Source organism: Oncorhynchus nerka, linkage group LG13, assembly GCF_034236695.1.
Source record: "Oncorhynchus nerka isolate Pitt River linkage group LG13, Oner_Uvic_2.0, whole genome shotgun sequence".
Classification (NCBI taxonomy): Eukaryota; Metazoa; Chordata; class Actinopteri; order Salmoniformes; family Salmonidae; genus Oncorhynchus; species Oncorhynchus nerka.
The window spans coordinates 80,381,083-80,396,572 of record NC_088408.1 but is presented as its reverse complement, the minus strand read 5'-3'; positions in this window follow the sequence as shown (position 1 = coordinate 80,396,572).

The following is a 15,490-nucleotide window of genomic DNA, read 5'->3' as shown; positions in this document are numbered from 1 at the left end:
AAGCGTATCTGTTTAGGTTGATCGCTGGTTCCTCGCCAGTCAGATTATTTTGGTTAATATTATCATCCCACACAAAAAAACGCTTATTTTAAATGAGCGCAATGCCGAGCAGCAGAGAACGACACCGGAAGAAACGACCATTAATTGGAATTGACAGGTGAATCTTGTAACACCTTTTCCCGCTCAAGAATGTTCTGCATTTCAGAAGCGGAGCTGTTTTCAAACAATATGGTATTGTTTGAAATAATAGCATATTTTTCATTTGCATATCATTTGGACATTTAGGGAACATTTTTTTGATATCTCACTACACGATCTCTGAATCTACAAGTGCCACATTATGTGCTAAGTGCATTATGTCTTGTAGGGCTACATCATGCATGGATCAGTTTAATGCTATCAGTGAGTGATCTTATTTATACGATTTTATGTGATCATATCAACAATGTATAATACATTAAAATTGTCACATCCTACTGGTCACAGAGGTCAATTCAACGTATTTTCCACATTGGTTCAACGTAATTGAATTGAAATGACGTTGAATCAACCAGTGTGTGCCCAGTGGGTTGGAACTGAAGACATGAATTACATTCTTTAGTTTGCTCTTTGTTGAATAGAAAACATCAACGCCTGCCTGTATATCAACCAGGAAAAGACCAGCCCTCCCTATTAAAACTCCCTATTCATGATGATCTTATGATCTCCCTGGACGCTAAATTAAATTATGTGAAGCTTTGTTTAAAATGATTAGCACCCTGCAGTCCTCAGAGAGGGATTATCAAGTCATAAAGGGAGCAATTAGATCATAGGAGGTTTTCACTGGTTAGAAAAACCATATGAGACAAAACATATGCACATTAAAGTAGCTACCCGTATGACACAGTAAGTAGGTAGGTAGGTAGGAATGTAGGCTGGCAGACTATTGTAGTAGCTTTTGACAGAAGATAAATATATGAGTGCAAAAAAACATTCTAAACCAGCATGAAACTATCATTATCACATCAAATCAAATGTTATTGGTCACATACACATATTTAGCAGATGTTATTGCGGGTGCAGCGAAAGGCTTGTAAATGGCATACATCTTAAAATATTAGAAAATGGTATCTTTCAAATATTTCAGTACGATAGTGATCATAAAATGAAACTGAACATAAGTTTGTTGAGATATGTATTGAGACCATAACCCCCCAAGTGCACAACATGAACATAAACATATAGCAATCAACATCAATGAATAATGTCATGCACTATGACAGAGATCATATCAATTCATGCAGAAGTCTGGTTTAACAAAAACAGTGGAAACACCCCCTGGATGCGAGTAAAATGATGCATGGTTTTCTGCCAGACAGATCAACCGTGGGACTTTTGTTTTGGTCCATGCTGCTGTTTACATACTGGCATTAGAGAGGGCATTATATATTCCAGACTCTGACATTGCTCATTCTATTTCTTTAAAAAAAAATGTTAGGTATTATTACTGCACTGTTGGAGCTAGAAACAAGTTTTTCGCTCCTGCAAATCTGTGTAGGTGACCAATGGACTTTGATTTGATTTGTTTTTTTACAGACAGGCAGGGTGCACAGACAGGAGGAGAGGCACTTAGCAATAACTGCCAATAGCCTTGGCAGCTATAAAGACGGTCAGACAACTTGATTTTGAGCAGTAGAGTAAGACAATATCACAGAGTATCAAATAACGAATGAAAACATAAGGGAACATGAAAAGAAAATCCTTCTATGCCTGTTGCATTTAGTCAAAGAGAATACTTTATTTTGTAAAGACAATGAAGACAAACACTGCTGACATTACATACATGCATTCATGTGTAAAGAGGTTTGAATAGTCAGTGCAGCTGTGAGTAACTGACTGCAGTCAATCTGTGCAGTGGTGCCGCCGGACCCATATAACTGTGCAAAGTTCCTGTTTTGGGGGTTGGGTGAGTGAGAGCTGTTGAGTCCTGCACAGATAGCTAGGCAGTGGCCAGGACTGCTTTTGTCCATGTGAACTAGCAAGCTTCCTGCTGTGGCTGGCTCCTAGCCAAGTCCCAAAACCCCACAGCTCACACCCCTCCCATCCTGGAATGGGCTGCTGAAACATAAAAAGGACATTTCCAGGCCTGTCCGGCAAGAGCATGCCCCCACCCATCTCCACCCCCATGGCCCCTATTCCCTCCCCTCCCTCAATCCAAAGGGGACAGAGAGCAGCTGGAAGGTAAAGTGCAGCTTGTTGGAAACCCAGAGCCAGGGCCCCGCCTGACTGGACACACTCCGGGGATTGAGGTTTGAATTTAAAGTCATGCCAGACACCTCTCACACTCACAAAGTGGTGGTGAACTCTTTGCAGTCTTTCCTCTTTCTGAAATTCAGCTGAAAACACAAACTCCTCTGCTAGTAACTTAAAGTACTTTTAAAGTGCCTTGAAGTACACTTCTCTGTCATAGACATTGCCCAATTGAAAGATAAAGGAAGAGGTTGTTTGGAAAACTCTGAGGTTTGACAAATCAATTGTCTCGCTGACTGTGCCTTGCAATCCTTTCAGTGTGAGTACATTTAGAGATGTGCCACTGACAAGGTAATTTACATGAACAACTCATTCTGACTGTAATATAATGAATCCTAAGTGGTGGAGTTCTGTATTCAGTAACAATGACAGACAGACAGTAGCGCTACAGTACTGACATATCTATGACAAAGAGCTTTGTCAACTGTAATAAATCTGCATGTCCATGAAGGAACCTGTTGGTTCAAAACAGGAATATTACTCTGTCATAATGCAAGGCATTACTGTGACATACTCATTGTTGTACAGGCCATTTGGGTCCCTTTGGTACTGCTACCATAGCCAAACCCTGTTGGGGAGAATCCATTGGCCAAGGCATCATTCCAAAACACTGCTAGTTTGCCATACCCCAAAATCACAGAATTCTCAAACAAGTCTAGACCTTACAGCGGGATGCATGTCATAATTTAACGCCTCCCTTTAAGAGAGGAACATTATTGAAGGTGGTAAAACACATCTGGTGGATTAACTCTGGCTGAGCTCCATTTCTGCCATGGGCATGTTCCTATGGGGATAAACAGCCCCCCGTCCATTCAGTGTGTTGTTGGTCCCCCTTTGTCTTCCCCAGACACAAACTGGGTTAAGGCTAGGACTCTCCCCTGGGGCTATAGTCCCTGATACACAGTGGTACCACATGCCGCCCTGCCTGAGAGGAGTCAGCCAAGGGATATCGAGGCCCCAAGTTGTATTTATCCGGAAGGTTCTTCAAGCAGAGAAGAATGCTGCAATATCCTGGATGATCAGTGTTTTTGTTTACTATTTACATATTTATTTAGAATATTTCAAAAGAAAAAACAAACATTACACACAGAAAAAGTTGCGAGATTGGTGTACCCCACGTGATTTATGTCTTCTACAGTATGTCTTCTCCTACAAAAATAAGCTTGAGTATTCCCATGGACCAGTCAGTCTATAGACCTTGAGTTGTAATGTGTAGTCTCATACACTGAGCAGGATGCACCTCAGACAACAATGCCCCCTCCAAGACCCTTTGGCATTCCTGTGGGCCCTATTGGCGGGCTGGGGACTTAACCTCTGGAGCTCATTGTCTGCACTGCTTCTCTTCCACTCTGTCTCTGCAGACTCCCATAGTATATCCCCATTTTCTCCCGCAACACTTACTTTCTCAATAATCTCCTTTTCAATAACTAGTATCACCACTGCTTCTGCTTTATTAGCTTCATTATGAGTTGGGATGAATGACTACTGGGGGCATGTGGGTTTGTCAATGAATGAACCTATAGGTAATGGAGAGTTCTTTGATATCTTAAGTGTTCTGTGGATATGCCTCTCCTTGAATACTCCCTGTTAATAGCATTGATACGTATTCAAGATTATGACCCATATGACATTTCAACCTGGGTTACTTTTAAGTTGAGCCCTTATGTCATATATCAAATAAAACACATGGTGTAAGTCCTCGCTAAGTATTCTATGATCCTCATTATTCATTTAGCCATTCAAGATAGCACATAATTAGGATCAGGTTTGTGTACAGATCTGTATGTTTGTCTCCCCCCTGTGTCGACCAGGGGAAACTAGAAAGATCGGGGGGAAATACGTTTAGAGCATATTTTTCTCATAAGATGCAGTAACGTCTCCCATAATGTACTATAGCCATGATGTCAGAGATAGTAGAATTGCTCAAATAAATAGGAAATGGGCATGTCACAGCTAATTTACAGGCCCTCTGTCCGCTGCCACATGCCCATAGAAGACCATTGCCTGTACTTCCTCTATAAGGTCATCAGCCTGCCACAACTTAACCTTTCTCCATCTACATCACAGACACAATTTACCTCCAGGCTAAGTCCCACTCCCTCCCAACCCACTTGGAATCACAACAACCCCTTTTACTGCGGGCAGCCAGCCAGCCAGGGCCTGGAAGTCCTCACTGATACCACCGCAAACAGAGAGAGCTTTAAGGTTGTCAATAATGACTCCATTTACTTAACACCGACCCAAACAACTGCTAATTCATCATGGTTGACGTCTGTCATGAACGGAGACAGATCATTTCTCACAGTCACAACCCCAAAGTTAATTTATACAGAATCAGATCAGGGGCATATTCATTATGGCACACCGTAGCAAAACCTAATGCAACAACCAAAATGAGTGTTTGTTATTGAACCAATGCATGTAGTCCATCCATCTCTGTTTCCAACTGTTTTCTTCTGTTTGGTGCCTAATGAATACTACCCCAGTATATATATTTTTGCAAGCCTTCCTGGGTAGCCTACTTCTATTATCCATTCAAGGTCACACAACGTCTAGTTAGTATCATCCCTGTGGTGGGCCAGTCATCTCTGATATGGAGCCTTGTCCAGTGTCATGTTTATATTGACATTTTATCCATTTAGCAGATGCTCTTATCCAGAGCTTCCCTCAGAAACACATAGAGATACACAGGCAAACTACCCACTGAGCACAGACGTCATCAGTTCAATGTCTACTTTTGATTTATATCTGGTTGAGTTGTCAACTAACGTAAATTCTACGTAAAATATAAATAAAATGTCACCATCTCATTGGATTGACATTAAAAGTTAGATGATAAAAAATAGGAAATGGCTTTTTGCAAATCCAATCATTTTTCCACATTGATTCAATCTCATCACATATATTTTTGGGGGTTGAAATGATGGGGTAAAAACTATGATTCTGCCTGGGTATGTTCCTCACCTCATCCCAAAGACATACCTTGTCAGATTGTGTCTCATCTAGTCCAGACATGCCCAGAACTCTTCTCTAATAGGTGTTCTATATTCTTCACCTGGGCAGCAGCACAGCTCTTCAGTTTAATGGCTGTCCCTCACTCAGAACATATTGTATGTTGGTTTGGCTTGTTAACATACAAGTCACTTGTCAATCAAGTGACCACCACAATTATATTCTACTTAATCTTCTATTCAAATTAGACTAGTGTTTTATTTACTCATAAAAGCCCTGGGGCGAGTCACCTGCCAGCTAACACCACTACAACCATAGCAGCTGGACAGATCAGGAGAAAAACACAAATAGATTGGAGGAAGCCCACTGAGCACAGACGTCAATTCAATGTCTATTCCACGTTGGTTCAACGTCATTTTATTGAAATGCCATGGAAACAACGTTGATTCAACCAGTGTGTTCCCAGTGGGAGGGGCCCTAGGAGCCCTTGGTGTTGCAGTAGTCCCCTCCACGCTTTGTTTCCCTCATCCTTCTGCTGTCCTTAGCTTTACAGGAAACCCATGCAGAGCTGAGGGAGAGTGACACCACGCAACATGAATAATAGAGAGTTGAGAGCACAGATCCTCATCCTACTATAACACCAAGGTCCCGAGGAGCAGATATGAACAGAACTGTTAACACCATTCAGCTCCTTAGCAGAGAAGGGATGTGTGGTGTAGAATGCATGTAACATTATATAAATCAAGTGTTATCTTGTTATTAAGGAACGTTTTCTTTTGCTGGAATAGCTTTTGCACAATGTGTAAAAACAGATGTAGTGCAAGATCTTGTATACCACTCATAAGTACCATAAGTATCAATGACCCCATCGGTAAATGTCAGTGTTCCATGAGCAGGAAATAACAATTGTGTTATTTATCACCTGGTGTCACACTCACTTTTTATTTAAAAGGATAGGTCGGCCTGCCAGGCCTATATAGTATATTAAAACCTAAGCTCATAAAGTGGATCTATCCTTCAACAGCTGGAAAGTGCAGTGTAACATAGGCCTACTACACACAGACGTTGATGATTGAGAGAGGGAATGATAGAGTAGACGAGGAGAGGTTCAGTGGAAAGAATGGACTCCATTTTTGTAACTCTCCCTCTCCAGCTGTCAGCCCGCTCGCTATCCCATGGGGGGTTGCCACGGTGACAGGAGGCCACATGTCTTGGGGGCGTCTTTTTGGTCAAAGGACTCCATTGTTCTTGTGTTAAGCCGTGTTCTCTATGCCCGTCTGCCAGGCCCAGGGACAGGGGCTTCACACCCCGACACTCACACCACACACACAGCCCCACTGAACCCATTCAGTAGTAGGAGACAACACATTCAGCCCTACACTGCAATTACAGCACATATCACTTTTATAGACAGAAATTAAGGAACAAAGTTATTTATATAGAGTCCAATTACAAGGATAGAACAAAGACAAATTGATCAATGACTCAGATTCTGCTAATGATCTTATGTAAAAAAAGACAAACTTATAACAAATAAGAATGTGTGTTGTAGTATTTCTTAGCGTGTTTTTAAAATGGCAGATTATTCCACATAGTAGTACATGGGCAAAATATCCAACAATGGATTGAATGTCAAGTAGTTGAGTAGGCCTGATGAATTGAATGTCAAGTAGTTGAGTAGGCCTGATGAATTGAATGTCAAGTAGTTGAGTAGGCCTGATGAATTGAATGTCAAGTAGTTGAGTAGGCCTCATGAATTGAATGTCAAGTAGTTGAGTAGGCCTGATGAATTGAATGTCAAGTAGTTGAGTAGGCCTGATGAATTGAATGTCAAGTAGTTGAGTAGACCTGATGAATTGAATGTCAAGTAGTTGAGTAGGCCTCATGAATTGAATGTCAAGTAGTTGAGTAGGCCTGATGAATTGAATGTCAAGTAGTTGAGTAGGCCTGATGAATTGAATGTCAAGTAGTTGAGTAGGCCTGATGAATTGAATGTCAAGTAGTTGAGTAGGCCTGATGAATTGAATGTCAAGTAGTTGAGTAGGCCTCATGAATTGAATGTCAAGTAGTTGAGTAGGCCTGATGAATTGAATGTCAAGTAGTTGAGTAGACCTGATGAATTGAATGTCAAGTAGTTGAGTAGGCCTCATGAATTGAATGTCAAGTAGTTGAGTAGGCCTGATGAATTGAATGTCAAGTAGTTGAGTAGGCCTCATGAATTGGATGTCAAGTAGTTGAGTAGACCTGATGAATTGAATGTCAAGTAGTTGAGTAGGCCTGATGAATTGAATGTCAAGTAGTTGAGTAGGCCTGATGAATTGAATGTCAAGTAGTTGAGTAGGCCTCATGAATTGAATGTCAAGTAGTTGAGTAGGCCTGATGAATTGAATGTCAAGTAGTTGAGTAGGCCTCATGAATTGAATGTCAAGTAGTTGAGTAGGCCTGATGAATTGAATGTCAAGTAGTTGAGTAGGCCTGATGAATTGAATGTCAAGTAGTTGAGTAGGCCTGATGAATTGAATGTCAAGTAGTTGAGTAGGCCTGATGAATTGTCCTACTGGCTCCACCAGAGGGTGACATGTACCCACCTGGCCAAAAAAACGAGGGATCTTGAAAAAAAAAAAAAAAAGGTAATAAATCACTGCTTTACCCTTAGTTTACACACTTGACATATACAAACTATATTTGTCTTGTAATACAGGAAACAGAGGAGCGAGCACTCCCCCATTCACATCGATGGGGCTGTAGTGGAGTGGGTCGAGAGCTTTAAGTTCCTCTGTGTCCACGTCACTAAGGAATTATCATTGTCCAGACACACCCACATAGTTGTGATGAGTGCACGACAGCATCTCTTCCCCCTCAGAAGGCTGAAAAGATTTGGCACGGACCCTCAGATCCTCAGAAAGGTCTACAGCTGTACCATTGAGAGCATCTTGACTGGCAGCATCACCGCTTGATACGGCAGCTGCAAGGAACCTGACCTCAAGACGCTATAGACGGGGGTGAGTACGGCCCGGTGCATCACTAGGGCCGGGCTCCCTGCCATCCAGGACCTCTATTTCAGATGGTATCATAGGAAGGCCCAAAACATTTTCAAAGATTCCAGCCCCCCAGACCATAGACTGTTCTCTCTACTACTGCAAGTCAAGCGGTACCAGTGCACCAAGTCTGGAACCAACACTACCCTGAACAGCTTCTACCCTGGAGCCATGGCTGCTAAACCGTTAAATAGCTCAATCAAATGGCCACCCAGACTAGCTGTATTGACATGTTTTTGCAATAACTCTCCTGTGGCTCTACCCACACACTCAAACATATTTACACTGGCTCTACCCACACACTCAAACATATTTACACTGGCTCTACCCACACACTCAAACATATTTACACTGGCTCTACCCACACACTCAAACATATTTACACTGGCTCTACCCACACACTCAAACATATTTACACTGGCTCTACCCACACACTCAAACATATTTACACTGGCTCTACCCACACACTCAAACATATTTACACTCTACCCACACACTCAAACATATTTACACTGGCTCTACCCACACACTCAAACATATTTACACTGGCTCTACCCACACACTCAAACATATTTACACGGGCTCTACCCACACACTCAAACATATTTACACTGGCTCTACCCACACACTCAAACATATTTACACAGGCTCTACCCACACACTCAAACATATTTACACTGGCTCTACCCACACACTCAAACATATTTACACGGGCTCTACCCACACACTCAAACATATTTACACTGGCTCTACCCACACACTCAAACATATTTACACTGGCTCTACCCACACACTCAAACATATTTACACTGGCTCTACCCACACACTCAAACATATTTACACTGGCTCTACCCACACACTCAAACATATTTACACTGGCTCTACCCACACACTCAAACATATTTACACTGGCTCTACCCACACACTCAAACATATTTACACTGGCTCTACCCACACACTCAAACATATTTACACTGGCTCTACCCACACACTCAAACATATTTACACTGGCTCTACCCACACACTCAAACATATTTGCACTGGCTCTACCCACACACAAACATATTTGCACTGGCTCTACCCACACACTCAAACATATTTGCACTGGCTCTACCCACACACTCAAACATATTTACACGGGCTCTACCCACACACTCAAACATATTTACACTGGCTCTACCCACACACTCAAACATATTTACACTGGCTCTACCCACACACTCAAACATATTTGCACTGGCTCTACCCACACACTCAAACATATTTACACTGGCTCTACCCACACACTCAAACATATTTACACTGGCTCTACCCACACACTCAAACATATTTGCACTGGCTCTACCCACACACTCAAACATATTTACACAGGCTCTACCCACACACTCAAACATATTTGCACTGGCTCTACCCACACACTCAAACATATTTACACTGGCTCTACCCACACACTCAAACATATTTACACTGGCTCTACCCACACACTCAAACATATTTGCACTGGCTCTACCCACACACTCAAACATATTTACACTGGCTCTACCCACACACTCAAACATATTTACACGGGCTCTACCCACACACTCAAACATATTTACACTGGCTCTACACACACACTTAAACATATTTACACTGACTACCCAACAAACATACTACATACGCCCACACAACAAGAACACACATGCATATTGACGCCACACACTTGCTACATACACTGCTGCCACTGTCTATTATCTATCATGTTGCCTCGTCACCCCTACCTATATGTACATAGCTACATCAATTATCTTGTGCTCCTGTAAATTGATTCGGTACTGGTACTCTCTGTATATAACCATGTTATTTTTACTCGTTGTTATTCACTGTATTTATTTCCTGTGTCACTATTTCTATAATTGTTATATTCCACTTTAACTCTGCATTGTTGGAAAAGGACACGTACGTAAGCATTTCAATGTTAGTCTACACCTGTTGTTTACATATGACAAATATTCCATTTATTATTATTGGATGGGTTGGATATGGCTCTGGCTCTGGCTCCATTTATTATTATTGGATGGGTTGGATATGGCTCTGGCTCTGGCTCCATTTATTATTATTGGATGGGTTGGATATGGCTCTGGCTCTGGCTCCATTTATTATTATTGGATGGGTTGGATATGGCTCTGGCTCTGGCTCCATTTATTATTATTGGATGGGTTGGATATGGCTCTGGCTCTGGCTCCATTTATTATTATTGGATGGGTTGGATATGGCTCTGGCTCTGGCTCCATTTATTATTATTGGATGGGTTGGATATGGCTCTGGCTCTGGCTCCATTTATTATTATTGGATGGGTTGGATATGGCTCTGGCTCTGGCTCCATTTATTATTATTGGATGGGTTGGATATGGCTCTGGCTCTGGCTACATTTATTATTATTGGATGGGTTGGATATGGCTCTGGCTCTGGCTCCATTTATTATTATTGGATGGGTTGGATATGGCTCTGGCTCTGGCTACATTTATTATTATTGGATGGGTTGGATATGGCTCTGGCTCTGGCTCCATTTATTATTATTGGATGGGTTGGATATGGCTCTGGCTCTGGCTCCATTTATTATTATTGGATGGGTTGGATATGGCTCTGGCTCTGGCTCCATTTATTATTATTGGATGGGTTGGATATGGCTCTGGCTCTGGCTCCATTTATTATTATTGGATGGGTTGGATATGGCTCTGGCTCTGGCTCCATTTATTATTATTGGATGGGTTGGATATGGCTCTGGCTCTGGCTACATTTATTATTAGAAATACATACAGTCATGTGAAAAAGTAAGTACATCCCCTGAAAAGTAGTAATTTTTTGTAAATATTTGGACAGATGTATATGAAGTCTTAACTTCAACACTATTGACAGATAAAGGGAACCTAATTTAACAAATTAAACAGATTATACTTTGCAATAATTTATTAATTTAAAAATAAATCTACAGAAATGCAATACCATAATGTGAAAAAAAGAAATACACCCCTAGCTTCAATAGCTGGTGTTGCCCCCTTTGGCTGAAATATCTTCATGTAGCCCCAAACCATAATGCCACAGCCTCCATGATTTACGGTTGATATGAGGTTCTTCTGTTCAAAGGCCGTGTTTCGTTTTCACCAAAGATGTGGCCAAACAACTCCACCTTTGAGTCATCTGTCCAGAGCACATTGTTCCAGTAGTTTTGGTCTTTACCCAGGTGTTGTCTGGCAAACGTCAGTCTTGATTTTCTTTTTTTGAGAGCAGAGGCTTCTTCCTGACCTTCCATGTAGGCCGAGGTTGTGCAGTCTCTTTCTGACAGTTGACTCATGCACTTCGATATTGATTGTGTCTAGAGAGGCCTGTAGATCCCTTGATGTCACCCCGGGGTTCATTAGAGACTTCTATGAGCATCTTTCGGTCAGCTCTTGGGCTGAATGTGGTGGGACGACCTGTCCTTAGTAGAATGCCAGAGGTCTGGAATTTTCTCCATTTGTAGATGATCCATGGGACAGTGGAACAATGTACTTCGAATTGCTTGGAAATGGATTTAGGTAGGGGTGTACACATTTTTTTCTGCATAAGGAAATTGCATGTGTTTATTTTAATTGTATAACATTTTCAAAGCAAATGTTTTCGTGTGTAATTTGTTAACTTGGGTTACCTTTATCAATGAATGTGGTTGGCATTTAGCCCAAATATCCATGTGTCCAAATATGTAACCCCCCCCAAAAAAGACCACTTTCGAAAGGGTGTACTTACTTTTTCCAGGACTGTATATGGCTCTAGATGTAGCCAGTTACATCCCTCTACATAATTATATGGTCACCTCACCTACCTATGAAAATATGGATTTCTCCAAATCTTTTATCATGAACATAGGAGACCAATATTCAATCTACATTTCTGTGGTTACGTATTTTCTTGTCACTGCACTTGTCTTTGGGATTTACATGAGGGGAGAGTGACCTCTACTGGCCAACTATCAACATACAGAATTAACTGTCCAATTCAAATACAATACATGACCAAAAGTATGTGGACACCTGCTTGTCAAACAACTCATTCCAAAATCAATATGGAGTTTGCTGCTAAAACACACCTCCACCCTTCTGGGAAGGCTTTCCACTAGATGTTGGAGCATTGCTGCGGGGACTTGCTTCTATTCAGCCACAAGAGCATTAGTGAGGTTGGGCACGGAGGCATGGCTTATTCGATGGGGTTGAGGAGATCATGGCTCTGTGCAGGCCAGTCAAGTTCTTCCACACCGATCTCGACAAACCATTTCTACATTTACATTACATTTAAGTCATTTAGCAGACGCTCTTATCCAGAGCGACTTACAAATTGGTGCTTTCACCTTATGACATCCAGTGGAACAGCCACTTTACAATAGTGCATCTAGGTCTTTTAAGGGGGGAGAAGGATTACTTTATCCTATCCTAGGTATTCCTTAAAGAGGTGGGGTTTCAGGTGTCTCCGGAAGGTGGTGATTGACTCCGCTGTCCTGGCGTCGTGAGGGAGTTTGTTCCACCATTGGGGGGCCAGAGCAGCGAACAGTTTTGACTGGGCTGAGCGGGAACTGTACTTCCTCAGTGGTAGGGAGGCGAGCAGGCCAGAGGTGGATGAACGCAGTGCCCTTGTTTGGGTGTAGGGCCTGATCAGAGCCTGGAGGTACTGAGGTGCCGTTCCCCTCACAGCTCCGTGAGGCAAGCACCATGGTCTTGTAGCGGATGCGAGCTTCAACTGGAAGCCAGTGGAGAGAGCGGAGGAGCGGGGTGACGTGAGAGAACTTGGGAAGGTTGAACACCAGACGGGCTGCGGCGTTCTGAATGAGTTGTAGGGGTTTAATGGCACAGGCAGGGAGCCCAGCCAACAGCGAGTTGCAGTAATCCAGACGGGAGATGACAAGTGCCTGGATTAGGACCTGCGCCGCTTCCTGTGTGAGGCAGGGTCGTACTCTGCGGATGTTGTAGAGTATGAACCTACAGGAACGGGCCACCGCCTTGATGTTATTTGAGAACGACAGGGTGTTGTCCAGGATCACGCCAAGGTTCTTAGCGCTCTGGGACGAGGACACAATGGAGTTGTCAACCGTGATGGCGAGATCATGGAACGGGCAGTCCTTCCCCGGGAGGAAGAGCAGCTCCGTCTTGCCGAGGTTCAGCTTGAGGTGATGATCCGTCATCCACACTGATATGTATGTATGGACCTCGCTTTGTGCACAGGGGCATTGTCATGCTGAAACCGGAAAGTGCCTTCCCCAAACTGTTGCCACAAAGTTGGAAGCACAGAATCGTCTAGAATGTCATGCTGTAGAGTTAAGATTTCCCTTCACTGGAACTAAGGGGCCTAGGCCGAATCACGAAAAACAGCCCCAGACCATTATTCCTCCTCCACCAAACTTTACAGTTGGCACAATGCATTGGGGCAGGTAGTGTTCTCATGGCATCCGTCAAACTCAGATTTGTCCGTCAGACTGCCACATGGTGAAGCGTGATTCATCCCTTCAGAGAACACGTTTTCACTGCTCCAGAGTCCAATGGCAGCGAGCTTTACCCCACTCCAGCCGATGCTTGGCATTGCGCATGGTAATCTTAGGCTTGTGTGAGGCTGCTCCGCCATGGAAACCCATTTCATGAAGCTTCCAACAAACAATTATTTTGCTGATGTTGCTTCCAGAGGAAGTTTGGAACTAGGTAGTGAGTGTTGGAACTGAGAACAGACGATTTTTACGTGCTTCGCGCTTTAGCACTCGGTGGTCCCGTTCTGTGAGCTTGTGTGTCCTACCACTTCGCGGCTGAGCCGTTGTTGCTCCTAGACGTTTCCATAGATTTACTCCTGAGGTGCTGACCTGTTGCACACACTTCAACCACTGTGATTATTATTATTTGACCCTGCTGGTCATCTGTGAATGTTTGAACATCTTGGCCATGTACCGTTACAATCTCCACCCGGCACAGCCGGAAGAGGACTGGCCACCCGTCAGAGTCTGGTTCCGCTCTAGGTTTCTTCCTAGGATCCTGCCTTTCTTGGGAGTTTTTCCTAGCCACCGTGCTTCTACATCTGCATTGCTTGCTGATTGGGCTGTTAGGCTGGGTTTCTGTATAGCACTTTGTGACATTGGTTGAGAGTTTTATAAATACATTTGATTGATTGATCCTATGACGATGGCATGTTAAAAGTCACAAAGCTCTTTAGTAAGGCTATCCTACTGGTAATGTTTGTCTATGGAGATTGCATGGCGGTGTGCTCAAATTTATACACCTGTCAGCAACAGATGGCTGAAACCGAATCCACTACTTTTGTCCACATACTTTTGTATATAGTGTATATGACCCCTGCAAAGACCATTTTGTAATCGCATACATTAGTCGCCTGCTATTTGATTTATTTCTGTATTTACCATATCAATATTAGCTAAAACATCCATTTCATAACTATAAATATTAGGGTGAAAAAGCACAATTCAGTTTAGGTTCTCTGTAACAGCCAAATTAGAGACAAGGAAAAATACATCCGGTCCAAAGGGGAAATGAATACCAGTAAGACTAAATACAATGGTTTTTAATGTTGACATTTAATATTCACTATGATTACCAGTTGAGTTAGTATTGATTGGTTGGTCAGTAGATAATTGTGTGTATATTGACTAGCTTGGTTTGGGAAACCAGCTACAGATCACTGCAGTCTAATCTATTGTAGGAAATAACTATAGCAGTAACTTTAATTGTTTAGAATTTAAAAAATATACACTACCAGTCAAGTTTTAGAACACCTACTCATTCAAGGGTTTCTTTATTTTTACTATTTCCTACATTGTAGAATAATAGTGAAGACATCAAAACTATGAAATAACACATGGAATTATGTAGTAACCAAGTGTTAAAACAAAACCAAATATAGCCACCCTTAACTAGCTTTTTTATTTTATTTAACTAGGCAAGTCGGTTAAGAACAAATTATTATTTTCAATGACGGAACTATGGGTTAATTGCCTTGTTCAAGGGCGGAATGACAGAGGTTTACCTTGTCAGCTCGGGGATTCGATCTTGCAACCTTTCGGGTTACTAGTCCAACGCTCCTAACCACTAGGCTAAATGCAGCCCCAAGCTTCATGAGCTAGTCACCTGGAATGCATTTCAATTAACAGGTGTGCCTTTGTGGAATTTCATTCCTTCTTAATGTGTTTGAGCCAATCAGTTGTG